Here is a 20,650-nt window from a genome sequence, read left to right as displayed (position 1 = left end):
ATGTGTCCAATAAACGACACGAAACCAATATAATAATTGTACGAACAGTTATTATAGCATCATTACAAGGCATTGGCAAACTACTTCATTCGAGGCAGTTAGCTGTAATAATAACAAAAATTAAGTACTGACTTAGTACCAGACTCAATATGCGCCTTTTTTTGATTTCCTGTCACTCTCATCAAAGCACTTACATATTAGACGGACAATGCAACGCAATTCCCTACAAAAGCATGATACGAACTGCTAAACTCTACCGCCATCCGCTACTGTGGTCAAAGTTAGTAAATGCGGAAGAAAGAACCTATCTCGGAAGTCGTTCTAACATTCTTGGAATCAGAGCTGCATATCTGCTACGTAGAGAAATGAAAGTCGTTTGTTGGTTAATTTGGGGGAGGGGACCAAACAGTAAGGTCATCAGTCCCATTGCATTAAGGGAAGGTTGCTGAAGGAAGTCGGCCGTGACTTTCCAAAGGAACCGTCCTAGCATCTGCGTGAAGGGATTTAGGGAAGTCACTGGAAACACAATCAGGAGGCCTGGACTCGGGTTTGAACCGTCGTCCTCCGGAATGCGAGTTCATTGTGCTATAACTGCGCCACCTCGCTCGGTCATCAAAGTCGTATGGGAAACTATATGTTTTTCATTAATTTTTTTAATAGTTGAGAGTATGGTTTCGAAATTATAAATAAGTGTACAGTGTTTATGGCTACTGTGGTTACACAATTTTTAAAAAAAATTATTCACCCAATCGGCAATATAACAAAACTTCAACTAAAACAATATTCCGAAAAATATGCCATACTTACTAAATTTTAAAAATAATACTACTAACGAAAACAGAGAGTCTCATGGTTTGAAGTGTAATGTGGAATGTATGATATGTCAGCTTAATGCTGTACTAGGAACCATCTACCAGATTTTAAACAAATTAAAATAAAACAATGCTTTATACAATTTTAGCATTCAGAGAATCCCTCATTCCTAACTTCAGAGCATATCAACATGAACAAAAGTGCATGTCTGAGAGTTTTCTTAAGTTAATAGTGCTGTACGTGAAATAGTTCGTAGTAAATCATCGTTCATGATTTAAGCCAAGTGCACATGTGCAACTAATATGACACCCCAGATGATGGAATAGTGGAGTGACCCCGCAGTTGCATGTGTAAACACACAGTTTTCAGTTACACAACACAAATTAAGCAACATTTATCTTGCAACAAAAAGTTCAACTCCATTCTACTTTGTGACTCCACTTACCATTCCCACCACTGACTAGCGTCATTTTCTGATTTTCGGTAATTTAATTGATTTATTCTAGCTAAAGTATTATTTTTGCCATGAGTGAGAAGTGCCTGACTTGCCGTAGAATTGTTAGTTCCGGGGTTTGGTGTGATGGATGCAGTAGTTTTTTTCACTGGGGGGACTGCAGTGGCGTGGGTGTTGGGAAAGTGGATCAGGCTCATCAGTGGTTATGTAGGATTTGCAGCAGAGATAGGAAGATAGTGGAACAGGAGGGGAAAATTGCTGCCCTTCAGGCTGAGCTAGATCAGGCTTGGGAAGATCTGGACAGGTTAAGGAGGGAGAAGGGCAAAGAGAGGTGGGAAGTGGCAACAGGTAGCAGAAGGAACAGGCCTAGAACTAAGTCTGACAGTTTTGTGGTGAATGTCAAAAATAAGTTTGACCTGTTGCTTCAGTTAGAAACTGATGAGCCTCAAGCAGAGGTAGGTGTAGACAGGACACAACAAACTTTCAATAGGAAATTGAAAAAGAATGTAGGAAAGTCATCGAAAAGGAAGAAAGTTTTGTTGTTAGGCAGTTCTCATGCCAGAGGTGTAGGCCAACTTCTGCAGGAGGAATTAGGACCAGAATACCAGGTCACAAATTTTTTCAAACCAAGTGCTAGTCTGGATCAGGTGACAGAGGATTTAGGTTCACTCTGTAAAGGATTTACCAGGGAAGACACCGTGGTTATTGTGGGAGGGCCAGGGAACAGCATCGACAGAGATCCTGGGTACAGTATAGAGTGTGACCTGGTAAAGATTGCGTCGGCATCGAGACACACCAATGTTGAATTTGTATCTGTCCTGAGACGCCATGACCGGCCTCATTTGAACTCTTCTGTTGGGAGAGTTAATTTGGAGTTGGAACGGCTGCTTGTGTCGGGTGCGGGGGCTCATATTGGTGTGGTTCCTGTTGATTATCTCAGTAGGTGGGACTATACCAGGCACGGCCTACATCTCAACAGGAAAGGGAAGGGGAAACTGGCTGGGGTAATAGCAGGAAATTTAAGGGGGGGAGGCACTGCCATGAATGGTAAAATACCAGTGGTTACAGGTGTTGGAGCAGCACCTTTTTTAGGATAGGTAAGACAGAAAGATGTCAAGTTCTACGAGAGGTCAGGATTGAAACAAATCTTCAGTTTAGGAAAGAAATTCAACAGCACAATTCTAGCACATTGGATCACCAATCACAGCTATCAATTATAAATTTTCACCAATCGCCAGAAATTTTATCTCCACCAATTTGTATCTCAGTCCTAGGTAATTGCATTGATGAACTAAAGTCACCCAACCCAACTGACATAATCTGCCTCTCTGAACACCATGTGACCACTGGTATAGGAACTAGGCCTAAGCACAATGAGAAACTCAGACAGGAGAGTACTGCAAATGTTAGTATAAGGAAAGGTTCTCATAAAAGTATAATTAAAAATAATGTAAGTATATTTCATCAAAATATTGGGAGTTTAAAGAATAAAGTAGATGAGCTTCTGGTTTGTTTGGAAGATTTAGAAGCTGAGAATGAAATAGATATACTATGCCTGTCTGAGCATCACATTGTTACTGATATGGATAAGGTAAATGTATGTGGTTATAAGCTCTCTGCACATGTAATGAGAGAAAATATGGAGAAAGGAGGAGTTGCCATATATGTCAAAAGTTATCATTGTGCAAATAGTATAGAAACAAAAAAGTTTTGTGTAGAGAAACATATAGAAGCATGTGCCTGTGAGCTTAAATTAAATAAAGGCACATTTATAATTGTAACTGTATATAGGTCCCCATCAGGAAATTTTCATCTATTTCTGAAAAATTTGGACTCCTTGTTGTGGTATCTGTCAGACAGGGGGAAGCAAATTATTATTTGTGGGGACTTCAATGTAGATTCTCTGAAAGAGAGTAATAGGAAAAATGACCTTGAAGTATTACTCGGTTCTTTCAATTTGACACCCGTTATTGATTTTCCTACTCGGGTGGTAAAGGATAGCAGCTCACTGATAGATAACTTCTTTATAGACCAAGATAAGTTTAACCAGATAAATGCTCAGCCTGTTGAGAATGGTCTTTCTGATCATGGTGCACAGCTAGTTACAATATATGACATAGCTCCATTCAGCAATACTAAACAGTCCTCCAAAGTAGTACGTTCAGTCAACAATTTAACAATTGCAAATTTCAGGGAAAGCCTACAGCAGTTAGACTGGGATGAGGTGTACCGTGAACCTGATGCCAATTTAAAATATAATTTATTTCATGACATTTTTGTAAATGCATTTGAAAACTGCTTCCCCAAGAAAATAGTTAAATATACTCGTAAGAAACCTTGTAACAAACCATGGCTTACTAAGGGTATAAAAATATCTTGTAACCGGAAAAGGGAAATGTATCTGACAGCAAGAAAGAGTAGTGACCCAGAAACTATCAAAAATTATAAAAACTACTGTGTTATATTAAGAAAAGTTATTAAAAAATCCAGGAGTATGTGTATCATGTCTGAAATCAGCAACTCTGATAATAAAATTAAAACAATTTGGAATATTATTAAAAGAGAAACAGGTCAACCAATAGCAGAGGAAGACAGTATTAGCATCAAATTGAATGAAAACTTTACAAACAAAAAGTCAGAAGTTGAAAATATTTTTAATAATCATTTTCTAAATGTTGTGGATATAGTAGGATCCAGGTGTTCATTAGAAGATGCTAGGCTGTTAATGGAAGAGGCCATACCTATGCAATTTGATACAATTGAAATCTCACCCACTTCTCCCTCTGAAATTAGGAAAATAATAAACTTGCTCAAAAGCAAAAACTCACATGGAATTGATGGCATTTCCAGCAAAATACTAAAAGCTTGTTCTCAACAGATAAGTAAGATTCTCAGCCACCTGTGTAATAGCTCTCTGGAACAGGGCATTTTCCCTGATAGACTGAAATATGCTATTGTTATACCTTTGCATAAAAAGGGGGATAGATCTGATGTCAACAATTACCGTCCAATCTCCCTTCTAACAGCTTTATCCAAAATTTTTGAGAAAGTAATGTATTCAAGAGTAGCTTCACATATCTGTAAAAATGAAGTACTAACAAAATGTCAGTTTGGTTTCCAGAAAGGTTTTTCAACAGAAAATGCCATATATGCTTTCACCAGTCAAATTTTGAATGATCTGAATAACCGAACACCACCCATTGAGATTTTTTGTGATCTCTCAAAGTCTTTTGATTGTGTAAATCATGAAATTCTACTAGACAAGCTCAAGTATTGTGGCATGAGTGGGACAGTGCACAAATGGTTTAATTCGTACCTAACTGGAAGAGTGCAGAAAGTTGAAATAAGTAGTTCTCGTAACATGCAAAGATCAGCACATTCCTCAAACTGGGGAACTATCAAGAATGGGGTTCCACAAGGGTCAGTCTTGGGTCCTTTGTTGTTCTTATTATACATTAATGACTTGCCATTCTATATTCATGAAGAGGCAAAGTTAGTTCTCTTCGCTGATGATACAAGTATAGTAATCACACCTGAGAAACAAGAATTAACTGATGAAATTGTCAGTACTGTCTTTCAGAAAATTACTAGGTGGTTCCTTGTAAACGGACTCTCACTGAATTTTGATAAGACACAGTACATACAGTTCCGTACAGTGAATGGTATGACGCCATTAATAAATATAGATCTTAATCAGAAGCATATAGCTAGGGTAGAATATTCCAAATTTTTAGGTATGTCCATTGATGAGAGATTAAATTGGAAGAAACACATTGATGATCTGCTGAAACGTTTGAGTTCAGCTACTTATGCAATAAGGGTCATTGCAAATTTTGGTGATAAACATCTTAGTAAATTAGCTTACTACGCCTATTTTCACTCATTGCTTTCATATGGCATCATATTTTGGGGTAATTCATCACTGAGGAATAAAGTATTTATTGCACAAAAGCGTGTAATCAGAATAATAGCTGGAGTCCACCCAAGATCATCCTGCAGACATTTATTTAAGGATCTAGGGATATTCACAGTAGCTTCTCAGTATATATACTCTCTCATGAAATTTGTTATTAACAACCAAACCCAATTCAAAAGTAATAGCAGTGTGCATAACTACAATACTAGGAGAAAGGACGATCTTCACTATTCAAGATTAAATCTAACTTTGGCACAGAAAGGGGTGAATTATACTGGCACTAAAGTCTTTGGTCACTTACCAAATAGTATCAAAAGTCTGACAGATAACCAACAAGTATTTAAGAAGAAATTAAAAGAATTTCTGAATGACAACTCCTTCTACTCCATAGAGGAATTTTTAGATATAAATTAAGAAAAAAAAGAAAAAAAACAAAAATATTAAAAAAATAAAAAAATAAAATAAAAAATAAAGAAAAACAAAAAACACAAAAAAATAAAGTTGTTATATTAACTTAAGTATGTTGTTAAATTAACCTAATTATGTCATGTTTTGGAAAATTCGACTCGTTCCACATCATTACGAAATATCGTATTCATCATCCATGGAACTAGTATTAATCTAATCTAATCTAATCTAATCTAATCTTGGCTGCGTCCTTTTGACTGAATTTCAAAGCACCATCGCTGTAATTTGGTTTCCATTTCGTAAATTTGTCTTGTGTGTGATGTGTGTGATATGACAACGTCATATACATACTAAAATACAGTTAATAGTTTGAAAGAAACGCAGGTTTGTTGTTAACATTGTAGTATTATATTGCAGTTGATATATTCTCTTTTATTAAAGAATGTTTATGATGTTCCATTATATGATGCACAGTTAAGATTTCTGTCTAAGTAAGTAAATATTATTGTATAGTTAATGGAAGGTGATTTGTAGTTTCAGTGCTTTCAATCCTTCCCACTCCAATGGCCAGTGCTTTCAATCCTTCCCACTCCAATGGCCAGTACTTTTTGTAGCTCTTACATACGCCATTCTCGAACCTGACTGCTTCCCATTTAGGGAAGTCTGTGTTAACTCCTGTCGAACTATATCCATAATGTTGACAGAAAAGTTGTAATTACCATGTTCAAGTAAGTAGGTGTAAAATGGCTAGTTCTCCCCAAGGTGGTGGCGATTTAAATATGAGTGTAAACAGATGCCCTGTGTCTCCATTACAGAGTACAAAGCGTTAGACACTGACCTAGTGGATTTGGGGAAGGACGTAAGGAGGTTGCAGTGACAGTATAACTTCAGATTAAGTGTAGTTTTTAATAAAGAAAATGAACGATATTAGAGAGATTAAGTGTAGTTTTTAACAGTGCAAATGAATTGTATCAGAGTGTCTTTAAGTGCACCTGCACAAAGCATAATTCCAAATTCGTTATAGAGTAACTTTAATATTGGCTCATATTTAACTGATATGGGGTGCAGGAGTGACTTGCAACCAAAGTGACGCCACTGCAAGTGGCATAACAGAAACTGTATGAAGTTTCATCTGTTGGTAATTATAATTATTCTTCGATTGATTTAATTTTGCTTCAGGAAGCGATTAATAGCATTCAAAATACAATTACTTCATGTAAACCTTTTGTTAATAATTGTTACAAGTAATGTACGTATTTACATTGAAAAGTCACATGGAGCTTCGATCCTTGGGAAAAAAATATGAAGATAAATGAAACTTAAATGTCCTCTTTAAAAAAGCTGCTAACAATGACAGGAAACGTTAGAATGTAGAAAGAAAATAATTGTGTTAAAGAAATGTGCAAAGTGCATTAGATGAATATTTAACTGTCCATTTTCACATTTATACTACAAATTAGTTTAGAAATAAAAGGAATCCAGAAGGTAAAGTCACACTCAGTTTGTGCTTTGTTCCTCTCAGAGTCTGTGTGTTTTATTAACTTGAGCGTCTACTGGAAGCTTTATACTGGTAGAAGAAAGTCTATGTCAAAAGTTCATCAATCACTTTTTATTCTAATTTGATAATGTCAATTAAGAAGACTCCACTTTCAAAAGTTTCCTTGTATTGAAAAAGTACTACAGCCAGTTATCGGTTTTTACATAAATACATCTCAAGCAGGTGTACAAAATTTTTGTTTTGTTTGTTCACAAAATTTGTTTTCTGATGGCACCTTTGTGATACTTCACCCCATATTTCCAGCAACCTGCTCATTATACATCTGTTCCCTAAGCTTAAACTGGCACATAACTTCTCTGAAGTTTCTTATAATGAGAAATGAGAATCAGAGATCTCTATGTACTTTAAAAAAATGTTCTATAGGCCAGATTTAAATCTCAACTGTTTTTTATTGACCAGTTTCAACAGCTAAGTTTGTCACCTTCAGATCTTTAAAAACTTGTTAGGGTCTACATCATGTTCCATTGTGCATTCATCACTCATGTGATATTCACATTTGAGTGGAAATCGGATTCCACATTCCACACAGGTTTGTCAAAAAGTTCATCACAAATAGATTTGTCACAAGTAAAAACATACACAGCTAAAATGCACCTTGTGGAACTTTCCAACACAGCACTATTTTGATGCTTGTCAGTTGTTAAAAGTCATAACGGATAGCAAAAGTGCACACTTATGCCATTGTTTACATTTACATAAAGAATGAAGGACTTGTTGGAACCTTGTGACTCGAAATTCATAGTGGTGTTTAGCATCTCTGGCTGCTTGTGGCAAACATGTCACAACTAGTTCACTTGGTCTCTGCCACATGCCTCTCAGGGCAACACGTCTTTCTCCACAAACGCACTGTAGAAAAATGAAAGAATAAAAATGTGTTAGGCTCTTCATATTAGCTTGAGCTGCTCAAAAAAATTATCAGTACCTTAAGGCTGTCTAGTTCTCTAGTACATCATTTACTGGTGTCATGCTGCTCATGACTAATACTCCTGTGAAATTTTTCAGTGTCAGATATACACATTATCTGCTATGTATTTACTATCAGACAGGAATACAGAGAAATTTTTTTATCACTGTGTAGCATACAAGCCAAATCCAATTTTTCAAAAATTGGTTTCTCACGTTCTTTCATGCTAGTCTCAGGAAGAGTTAAGTGCATTTCTCATCCTTCTAAAGAACTTTAAACCGAATTTTCTATTTTATGCCATAATGTTACGTTCTCTATGCTTCTAAATCTGTCCAAGGCAGTGTCGCTGTATATTACCAATTACATTGTCAGCGACCATATTAATCCTTCCTTTCAACTCTTCCAAATTAAGTGGCAATGGAAGCAGGAACGTCGTGATCTTGGACTTAACCCCATAAGAACATATCATATGAAGCTAAGAGAAGTGACCGTGGGGACCACTGGAGAAGAGGGTCACGATGTGCATTTCGACACTGAGGCAGTTTGGTATCGAGATAACCATAAATGTCTTCACGAAAGTAAGGTGGAGCATTGTCTAGCTGCAAAATGAACTCTTCACTTGCCTGCTGTACTTCTGGCATAAGCCACAGCTGCAGTGTGTGTAGGTACACGAAACCAGTCACAGTTTTCTCCAGGAATAAAATTAGTCTGTAAACTTTTGAAGAGGACATGGCACAAAAGACGTTAATGTTAGGTGAACCACGAATTTCTTCTGTAATGTTGTGTGGTTGATTGACCTTTCAAGACACACAAAATGTTGCTTCATCACTGAAAACCAACATTATCAAAAAGTGTCTTCCACTTGTAGTCTCTTGAAGTCGTCACTTGTAGCTAGTATTGTTTTAAGCCTGTATTACATGATGTACCTAATATGTAGTCCTAGGCCTATGCAGCAGAGCCCCAAGTGTACATTGGTTAACGTCACTTGATTACATGATGCAGACAGAATAGTCCTGGTGTGAGTCCAGGCATTCACACTAGATGGTAATTATGCGCAAATCTTGAGGTGGGCTGTCTGACTTCTTGTAAAGGTGTTCATTCAAATTAAAACTGTCTGAGAACTCGAAGTTTCTATTTACTAAATAATTGTTTCTACTTCTCGTCATTATTATTTATTAAGTAATTGTTGTTCTCTTATGTAACAATCATGGAACTATATCTGTTCTCAATTATGGGCTTAACTGTTTGTTTTAAGTTATGACATATGGCATCACAAGAACATGTTTGTCTGAACTGTGCTGTTACAGCATTATGCACATGGAGGATGCAGTTGTTTTTGGAACTACTAGACAGGCAGTGTTTGTCACTCTTAGGATTAGGGCAGTATAATGATGAGCACAAGCCAGATATTGTTAGATTCAAACCAGGCTGGGAAAAAGGGAGGAAGGTGATGGTATGTATTCCCTACTGATGAAGGAACTGACGCAGATCTGCAGGAATTCTGGAACTTCGTGAGAATGGGGCGGCTTATTTCGACATCGGCTGTCAATGATACAGGAAGTAATTCACTCAACTGATATAGTAATTTCACCATTGTGACATAATCGCGTACACAAACAGTGATGCAATGATGTCAAATGCTTTTTATCCCAGTCTCTGATCACAATATCAATTCTTTAGACAATGACTGGTTACCATCCGTAATGACCATTCTCAGATCTTTTTTACACCATGTCCTAAAGTGATAAGACCATAATGCTGTCGTTAAAACATATAAACATATAAATATGAGTAGCCAGTTGCAATAATCACTATGTGGACGATGTGGCCTATTCTACACCTTATTTTAGATCCATGTGATGATGCAGTGCTGATTATATTTATATGTTTTGATGATGCCGTTATGGCCTTATCGCTTTAGGGCATGGTGTAAAAAAGATCTGAGGATGGTCATTACGGACTGAAACCGGTGATCGTCTAAAGAATTGATATTGTGATCAGAGACTGAAATAAAAAACATTTGATACAGTAATGTTAGAGACACCTTCATCTAGTCAGAAGTAAGACTTAAACCATTTAATCATTTTTTCACATTTTTTAATCGAGCACTCTCACCTACTCTTGCCAGTTTCTCGTTCCTGGCATGTTGAAATATAGCAAAAGATGAAATCAAATCAAACATGACCTTTCAGCAATTATGGCACTACGCATAGAAATCGAAAGTACAGATATAATGTTATATACTTAATTACTCAGAACTAAACGTTTGCCGATGACTTTAATATGATACGGTGGGTTGTGATGACCACACAGACACGTTTCCTTACCAAACACATGATTTATACCACAAAATGCTTGTTTATTTCTTTCTATTTGCAGGATACGAAATAATCAGTACAAAGACTCTTTTCCGGTAACAATTTGTGTAAAAGAAAGTTTGTTGGCAAAATATAGCTTTTGTTTAATTATTACATTTATGAAAATTTAATCGCTGAAAACTGTGGTAAATTTACACTATGGAAACCTGAAGTTCAAGTGCGTTTAAAATAAGCTGCGACCCTCAACAGTTCAGTATGGAGCGAGTGGAGAGAAGTGCAGCTTGCTAATGGGTCCTGGGTGGGTGAGCAGGTGACCACAGTGTAATGCCAGTACAGACCTACTCTGCGCAGAACCAGTTAGGCTCCCTTAACTGCCGCTCAAGCCAGACAATCTGCGATCTTTCTGAAACGATTTTAAAGAAACTATTCGGTAGTAAACGCTCGTTCTCGTGTATCTTATAACTTAATGCGCCAGTTTCAAGATGAAACACCTAGCATTTCGTTAATGGTCATATTTATTGTGATATTTCGCTAGTAGGTGAACTACGCAAGAAATTCTTAGTTTGCAGTGAAAAATAGGTACCGCTATGAATCTGTGTTTGATTCTTGTCAGATTACATGTTGCTGTGTATTAAATGTAGATAATATATTGAATCATTCTTTAAACTTGGAAGTATATCGCTGTCTGTTTCCAGTCTCGAGAAAATAGAATGTATTTAAAGCGCTCCATCACGACCTCGTGTGTCAGTGAAAGACTAGAACGACGTATTCAAAACTTCCTCGTACATCACAAATGGTCTGAGATATCGAAACAAGATTTTGTCAAATGATAGCACTAGAGTGTTTTGGCATGTGATTGATATGTGAAACTTCCATTTCTGCCTCGCTCTTCAAGCGACTCCAGGCTTTTTGAATGAAATAATGTAATTATTGAGAACCATAGATAACTTGTGAAACGAGAACTGCCGTAGGCTTTGTAACAGTACAAGTAAAGAAGTTACAAGTTTATCTCTATACTGGGACTCGGCTGTTCCGCAAACTATTGACCTGACTTGCACTTTGTTGTTTGTTTAATAATCCATTATGTCATTATTCTGCCGCAATTTCAAATGTATTAGTCCAGTAACCGGGTGCTTTTGCTTGCAAAAGCTGGGATAGAATATTTAATTTTTCCATTTTGTGCATATAGTTGAGAGCATGTATAATCCAAGTTTTCGACCTCTAAAACCCTCCGGACAATTTTTGTGGACAGAAAACCACGGAATTTTGGTACTTTTTTGGGTTTTCACCTATTACTCGGTCACTATGGATGCTACTCAGAATTTTACTATTACCAAAATGAAGGAGCATTAAATTTTGCATCGAATGATTATGTAAATGCCAATATTGGTGTAACAATCTGGCTGCAGTAAGTTGTCAAAGTTCGTTCATTTTTAGCAACTGGTCTAAAAAGTCGTCTTCAACTCCTGTAACTCAAAAATGCCTACTCCAAATGGAAAACGTCACCAAAGTTGTAGAGCATGAAATTTCATATTACGAAAGCATCTAGTTTTGCTGTTTTAGGCGCTATAAAGTGTTCATACTATCGAACCCAAAGGTATCTCTTTTTTTTTTATAAGCAAAGTTATTCAATGAAATGAATTTCCCGCGGGAAGACGGCTCTCTAATGAGCACATATGTGCTTCTACGTACATCTTTTCATGTTTCTTCATTCGTGTGTATTTTTATTCATTTTTATCCATCACTTTATTGGTGACAGTGGGTTCCTAAAATGAAAACCAAGTACGTAGTAATGGCCAGTTTTTGTTTACATACGAGTAATACACAAGTATGTGCAAATGAACAAATAAAAGCGCATGAGAGTATTTAAAGAAGCACAGTTTAAATAACAGAAGTTCACATTGCATCAAATTTCAGTTCTATCGAGGTCGTTTGGGAGACTGCAGCAGTTACCGGTCCAGCGTCCGATCTTCAGGATCCATTACGACACGTTCACCACTTCCTTGTCCTGTAAGTTATCTTCGATCTCTTCTTCAGCCCTGTTGAACGCAATTTTTGGGGCATTCACGCAAGATAAACCACAACAGTATTTGTATCTGGAGGAGTAGTTCTGTCCATATTTGCGACATCCAGGTATTGCTGTGCATCCTGTTTTGCAAGTGTAGGAAACCATCTTCAGTAGCGCGAGTGCTGCCGCATCTTTCCTCATCGCCATGGGAAACAAGCCTGATAAGTTTTCCTTCCAGCCCAGCTGGCATGGATCGGTTTTCTTCCCCAGTCAAGATTGAACCTGATGGTGGGATCACAATGAGTGCCGCCTTGCTGCGTCCGATGCTGCCAGTAGCCTTTCAAGTTTGGGAGATTTTCTCTGGGAAGACTTTACGAAAAGCTCATAGAAAGACACACAGTTGGAATTCACAAACAGTGCTAACGTCAGCCGTTCTCCTACCTGTGCTATAACGTCTCGAGAGACTAATGTGTTAACGAATTCAGCACCTTGCACTTTGATGTGTGGCTGTTGCTCCATAAGGCTTATTAATTTCCTTTTTCATTCGCCAAAAACAGTAGAAGGTGTGGTACCGCATCTTGTAAGGCATAACTGAAAAAGCAGATGCAGGGTACAAAGTGAAAGAATTACTGGAGTACCACACTCCTGCTTAATTTCCCTCTTCCCTGTTTATGGAAGCACAAGTTGTTGTAGTTGTTTTGTCGACCCATTAGGAGAACAAGCAAGTCACTGTACAAGCTCACGACTGCCACACTGTCAGACTCAGCAACTTGGGAAATAGCCGTTTTCACAATTAATGAATCCACATCTTCTTCTGCCTGTTGCATTTTAATATCTCCATCCTCAAAATATTTCATATAGATGATTCCAATCTTTTCTTTGACGTGCCAAGCAACCTTATGGTGCAGGTGACCTCCATTCACAACAAGGCTCTCTATTTTGTGTACTTCATTCTGTTGGAGAAGTATGAATGCATCATAGCAATATGATTTGGTACCCTTATTGAGACCATCTTCTGTGAACAACGACATGGGGTATGGGGAAAGTTCAAATGAGGAACAGAACTTCACATCTTTATCAGATTGCTTGGTAACACATAGTCTGTAAAATAATGTTAATGGGTTTATGGTATAAATCCTCCTCTTCCCTATCTTGAGTGCCGTAGTGCAGGACGCAAGTGTTGTAAGGCACCTTGGTGTTCCGTTGAAATAAGATGTTTTTCAAGTTCTCTCTTTTAATTCAGGTGATCCGTTTGATTTCCTCTACTAATAACTCATGAAAGTTTACCCATTCATCACCAATTACTCCACTGTTTATTGACGTAATCACATTACATTTTGAAAAAGATGGATAACAGCCAATTATTCAGATTGTCATTGTCTGCTACATTTCCATCTGTGCGTGAAGCTCTTAAATCTACATGTTGCTCGCTTCTTCCTTATGATATACCAGAGAATTTTTCATTTCTTTACAAATCTCCTGTAAGGATTCCATCCCTGAAGTCGAGTTTGAAAGCAAAGAATCTGAAAACCGACATCCGTGAGTTGAGCCACCTTTCGCTTTCATTGTCCTCATTAAAGTTTGCTCTATCGTCATTTCAGACCATATGCCACACGAAAATTTAAAACCACCTAATGGTGAAGTAGCCTGCAGCTGTAAATGTTTTGAATTAAGCAGCATCCATTCTGTCTTCCAATATGAGCATCTCTTGGGAGTAATGTCGCAGCGCCTTTTGTTTATTTATATTTTCAAAGAAGATCTAATTATGTTTGCATTCTTGTGCTCCTCTGACAAGAGTGCACTTCACTTTCAGCTAGCTTCAAATCTCCGATCATACAAGAAGGTATTTGATTTTAATAAACATTGCTTTTGTTGTGGTGAGGAAATTGATGCCCACTGGGAGAAAGAAAACTGTAGTTCTACGGATCAGAGCGTGGAATGTCAGAGCCCTTAATCGGGCAAGTAGGTTAGAAAATTTAAAAAGGGAAATGGATAGGTTAAAGTTAGATATAGTGGGAATTAGTGAAGTTCGGTGGAAGGAGGAACAAGACTTCTGGTTAGGTGAATACAGGGTTATAAATACAAAATGAAATAGGCGTAATGCAGGAGTAGGTTTAATAATGAATAAAAAAATAGGAGTGGGGGTAAGCTACTACAAACAGCATAGTGAACGCATTATTGTGGCCAAGATAGACACGAAGTCCATGCCTACTACAGTAGTAGAAGTTTATATGCCAACTAGCTCTGCAGATGATGAAGAAATTGATGAAATGTATGATGAGATAAAATAAAGTATTCCAGGTAGTGAAGGGAGGCGAAAATTTAATAGTCATGGGTGACTGGAATTCGACAGTAGGAAAAGAGAGAGAAGGAAACGTAGTAGGTGAATATGGATTGGGGCTAAGATATGAAAGAGGAAGCTGTTTGGTAGAATTTTACACAGAGCCTAACACTTGGTTCAAGAATCATGAAAGAAGGTTGTGTACATGGAAGAACCCTGGGGATACTAGAAGGTTTCAGATAGATTATATAAAGGTAAGACAGAGATTTAGGAACAAGGTTTTAAATTGTAAGACATTTCCAGGGGCAGATGTGGACTCTGACCACAATCTATTGGTTGTGAACTGTAGATTAAAACTGAAGAATCCGCAAAAACGTGGGAATTTAAGGAGATGGGACCTGGATAAACTGAAAGAACCAGAGGTTGTACAGAGTTACAGGGAGAGCATAAGGGAACAAATGACAGGAATGGAGGAAAGAAATAGAGTAGAAGAAGAATGGGTAGCTTTGAGGAATGAAATAGTGAAGGCAGCAGAGGATCAAGTAGGTAAAAAGACGAGGGCTAGTAGAAATCCTTGGGTAACAGAAGAGATACTGAATTTAATTGACAAAAGGAGAAAATACAAAATTGCAAAAATGAGATCGGCAGGCAGCGAAAATAGGCTAAGCAGGTATGGCTAGAGGACAAATGTAAGGATGTAGAGGCTTATCTCGCTAGGGGTAAGATAGATACTGCCTACAAGAAAATTAAAGAGACCTTTGGAGAAAAGAGAACCACTTGCATGAATATCAAGAGCTCAGATGGAAATCCAGTTCTAAGCAAAGAAGGGAAAGCAGAAAGGTGGAAGGAGTATATAGAGGGTATATACAGGGGCGATGTCCTGGAGGACAATATTATGGAAATGGAAGAGGATGCAGATGAAGATGAAATGGGAGATATGATACTGCGTGAAGAGTTTGACAGAGCACTGAATGACCTAAGCCACAACAAGGCCCCGGGAGTAGACAATATTCCATTAGAACTACTGACAGCCTTGGGAGAGCCAGTCCTGACAAAACTCTACCATCTGGTGAGCAAGATGTATGCGACAGGCGGAATTCCCTCAGATTTCAAGAAGAATATAATAATTCCAAGCCCAAGGAAAGCAGGTAATGACAGATGTAAAAATTACCAAACTATCAGTTTAATAAGTCATAGCTGCAAAATACTAACACGAATTCTTTACAGACAAATGGAAAAACTGATAGAAGCCGGCCTCGTGGAAGATCAGTTTGGATTCCGTACAAATGTTGGAACACATGAGGCAATACTGACCCTATGACTTATCTTAGAAGAAAGATTAAGGAAAGGCAAACCTACGTTTCTAACATTTGTAGACTTAGAGAAAGCTTTTGACACTGTTGACTGGAATACTCTCTTTCAAATTCCTAAGGTGGCAGGGGTAAAACACAGGGAGCGAAAGGCTATTTACAATTTGTACAGAAACCAGATGACAGTTACAAGAATCGAGGGACACAAAAGGGAAGCAGTGGTTGCGAAGGGAGTGATACAGGGTTGTAGCCTGTCCCCGATGCAATTCAATCTGTATATTGAGCAAGTAGTAAAGGAAATAAAAGAAAAGTTCGGAGTAGGTATTAAAATCCATGGAGAAGAAATAAAAACTTTGAGATTCGCCGATGACATTGTAATTTTGTGAGAGACAGCAAAGGACTTGGAAGAGCAGTTGAACGGAATGGACAGTGTCTTGAAAGGAGGGTATAAGATGAACATCAACAAAGCAAAACGAGGATAATGGAATGTAGTCGAATTAAGTCGGGTAATTCTGAGGGAGTTAGATTAGGAAATGAGTCACTAAAAGTAGTAAAGGAGTTTCGCTATTTGGGGAGCAAAATAACTGATGATGGTCGAAATAGAGAGGAAATAAAATGTAGACTGGCAATGGCAAGGAAAGCGTTTCTGAAGAAAAGAAATTTGTTAACATCGAGTATTGATTTAAGTGTCAGGAAGTTGTTTTTGAAAGTATTTGTATGGAGTGTAGCCATGTATGGAAGTGAAACATGCATGATAAATAGTTTAGACAAGAAGAGAATAGAAGCTTTCGAAATGTGGTGCTACAGAAGAATGCTGAAGATTAGATGGGTAGATCACATAACTAATGAGGAGGTATTGAATAGAATTGGGGAGAAGAGAAGTTTATGGCACAACGTGACTAGAAGAAGGGATCGGTTGGTAGGACATGTTCTGAGGCATCAAGTGATCACCAATCTAGAATTGGAGGGCAGCGTGGAGGGTAAAAATGGTAGAGGGAGACCAAGAGATGAATATACTAAGCAGATTCATACGGATGTAGGTTGCAGTAAGTACTGGGAGATGAAGAAGCTCGCACAGGATAGAGTAGCATGGAGAGCTGCATCAAATCAGTCTCAGGACTGAAGACAACAACAACAACAACCTCAATTTTTTCAAACAAAGGGCTTTTTTGTGATGCGTTTACTGGTATGTATTAGAATCTTAGTGAGATGAATATTTCTAAAGTCTACTGTGTTTCTCAAAGGAAGAATATTTTAATATGGCAACAAGAGAAGACACACATTTCTCAAAACTTATTACAGTCTTCATGAATCAATGTCTCCTCAACGCAACTTCTTGGTATGGCTGACATCTCAAGATCAATCCTGCCATGTACCATTTGAAGTGGGTTCTTTTGTTGGTATTTCAACCTCAGTGAACATAAACTTCTTCTTGTTTTTGTCGCATTACTTTTCACTTAAGCCCATGTTCTCTGTCGGATTTAAATGTGCATGATAAGGAGGAAGTCTGATTAAAATACTCCCTTTACCATTAGCCAGTTCGTCGACCTGATAGTGCAAGATTTTGGCTTCTACAGCATTACAATTACACTAACTTCGCCTTATACATGCTAAGTTTAGTTTTATCTCAAGGAACAGTTGTTTGTACCCAGAGCAAAATATACACTTGTCTCCACTGCATTGTTGGAGCTTTATGCATCTCAGCTGAGCAGTGTGGCGTTTCGTCCATTACTATTGTCGAATTCCTAGTAATGTTTTCCAGCAGAACGTTATCTTCCCAGCCAGTGAACGTGTTATTGGGTGATACTTTTACTTAAAATCACGTATTCAGATATACTGCATTGTTGTTATTAATGCAGTGGCAACACTATAGTACCTCACGACTACAGAATACTTCCACACCAGGAAATAAGACTTTAGAACGAGAGCTGACAAACATTGATAGATCTAATGCATGACATCACGTGGTACTGTTTATTCATGGTGTGGCAACAGGGACACTTTACCAGCCGAACCGCTGGCAGCGTGGTAGGTAAAGCCAGCTCGCCATTGGTGTTACCTCAGCACTGGGTAAGGATGTCACATTCCCCTCCGGTCAGCCAAATGTCTAAAGTAGCAACTAATTTTAAATTCACTATTGCTGCTGACCACATACGTCAACAACAGCAGACCATAAACAACAACAAACAGAAATCGTACTGATATTCAGAGTACTCCCTTCTGAGTACGTGCAAGTTGTTGCCATCTAATGTACATGTCCAAATTTGTTCATGCACAATTCACAGGAGTTTTGAACTGCAATCTCTTTCTGAGTGCAGATAATGTGTCTGCTAATTCTCTCAATTCCATTCGCTCTACTGCCAGATGGTTGTCACATGTGCTGTCTGGTGGATCATTTTCTAATGCCCCTTTACATGCAGACGTTCTTGTAGAATACACCAGACAGCTGACTGTGGTATTTGCAGTTCTCTGCTCAGATGCACCATTGATTTCTTCAGACAAATTTTTCTCCCACACACATACTCTGCCTTCTCTGCCTATGGATCCTTCCAGCCTTTTTTTCTTCATGACACATAGGCAGTTATAATGAACATGTGACAGCTATTATATTCATACATGTAGTGTACTTTTATCATCTTTTATTATGGGTGGCTGGTCATACCTGTTAAACTACGTGACCTTTCTACTGTAGTGGGTTGGGCTTTTGTGACACTAGATATTGAGCATCAGTGACAGAGGAGAGCAAAGGTCATTATTTTGTCGGGGACGGCGGGAGGGAAAGTGACACTTTGTGGGCGGTGGATGGGCTCTTTCCTTGACTCAGTGGGTGAGGTGTGAGTGAAACATTGGTGGTGCCACTATCAGTCATTTATTGAGACATGAGACCCTTTAAACAAACCGAGTAATACAATGTGTTCTGACTCGCTCAATTCCTTGCGACAGCAGAGCGGCACAGGATTGTAGCACGCAGATTCCAGTGACCACTGATACGGCGATGGCTCGTGTTGCAGCAGAGCGCCAGGTGGCGTATTCTTCCATCAGTGCCATGCTTGGGACACTCTGCAGCGCGTCGCTCCGTTCTTAACAAGCGGCTACAACATGGTGTGGCACGCTCCATCTCAGAATCGAACCAACGACCCTCAGGGTCAGCGTCTTCTGGCACAGATCATCAGAGCATGCCGGATAACCATAAATAATACCATGATACGTAATTATTATACACAACCTTAAATCAAACATCATTGTTATACAGCCTACATTCCCTCCAGCCAGAAAAAATTGTCCTCGAATTTTCTCCTGTGTTCATCTAAAAATGACTAACAAACAAGAAACAAAAACAAAGTGGAAGCTTTAGCCCACTAAGAAAAGTATATAATACTGTCATTCCATAATGGTTTGAAGTACAACAGTATTAAGAAATCTTCGGAATTAATGTTAGAAATATGGTAGAATGACGATCCGTAACAATACAATGAAGTATCAAGCAACAATTATCTCTACAGTCATTTTTGTAGTACAGTGTATGCTCTGCATTTTTATAGTCATTCAACTGGAATTTGATGCAGTGATAAGTTATTGTTTTTCAGAAGCAAGAAGACAAAAATACATATCGAGACTAAAGAAATTAAATACTGTTTACCTATCATGCAGTCTTAGTGTATCTGATGTGCTGCATGTAACCTGATCATTTTAAAATAGTGGCTTCTTTGCCCTCACACACATTTTGTTGTGTATCCCCTGCAGTGATGGAATCTGCAACAAATTATCTATCACTCCACTCAGGGGTTAGACTTGGCAGGCATAAATAATAGATGTCTTCGTTGGAAGCTGCATCTTCACATTTCAGGTATACCAACCCTATCACTTGATATAAAGTATGATAGTTAAAAACTTCTTTGTTCTGCACTTTGGTGTATAACGGTTTGTCACTAATCCCCACTGGCCCATTCAATATGGCAGAAGTTATGCAGTAAGTTTCCCCATCCATTCTTGATGTTCAAGTGCCTTTCTTTTTGTTCATTTGATCTTCTGCCAAACCTCTCTTGACTGTTTCCCGACCTTGTCCACCTATTCCTCATTAGAACCTAATTTAAGTTTCCAAATCTCTAAAGGAGATGGCATCTTCCTACTACATTTCACCTCGAATGGTAAAAGACATGTTCCTGTGTGTACTTTAGAATTATACGCAGAGAAGACGTATTGAAGACACATGTCCCAATTACCTTGCTGATTATTTACATAATGACTCAAAATTCTAAAAACTATGCGATGAACTCTCTCAGTAGGCGCATTTGTTGAGGATGAAAAGAGCTAGTGCACAGTTTTCTGATATGAAGCTGGCAACACAGCTGCTTCAACAGACCTGACACAAAATTTGTACACTGATCTGCAATTATAGCATTGGGAATGCCAAATGTTTGTATCCAGTAGGTACCTATCCGTTTCGTAATGTGCATGCACACTTGTCTGGAATCACTACCATTGCTACAAACTGGGAAAAGTGGCTAGTATCGTCAGAATATATTTATTTCCTGCTGCCGTCCTATTAAATTATCCACAGGTATCCAAACCCAGAATTTCAAAAGGTTTTAACACCACCACCAATCTTTGCTCTTTGTGCACATTGCACACTGTCTTTCATCTACCTTGTCAGTTTCACACCTGTCTGATGTCATATGT

At 38.2% G+C, this 20,650-nt stretch overlaps 1 protein-coding gene across 5 annotated transcripts in view; it reads right to left on the bottom strand.

Moving 5' to 3' along the window:
- LOC124720001 (zinc finger protein OZF-like) overlaps positions 1-281 on the bottom strand; it is a 57,453-nt gene extending 57,172 nt beyond the window's left edge. For 3 of the 5 annotated variants that reach the window (XM_047245232.1, XM_047245236.1, XM_047245234.1), the window contains exon 1: positions 195-281. The gene's annotated coding sequence lies outside the window, so the exon portion shown is untranslated. Of the gene's footprint in view, positions 1-139 lie in introns of all 5 variants that reach the window. The other 2 variants (XM_047245233.1, XM_047245235.1) reach the window with 1 other exon arrangement.
- Positions 282-20,650: the final 20,369 nt, after the last annotated feature.

This window comes from Schistocerca piceifrons, chromosome 11, assembly GCF_021461385.2.
Source record: "Schistocerca piceifrons isolate TAMUIC-IGC-003096 chromosome 11, iqSchPice1.1, whole genome shotgun sequence".
NCBI lineage: Eukaryota > Metazoa > Arthropoda > Insecta > Orthoptera > Acrididae > Schistocerca > Schistocerca piceifrons.
Note: the sequence above shows the minus strand (reverse complement) of the source record. Positions and strands in the feature narration are given on the sequence as shown.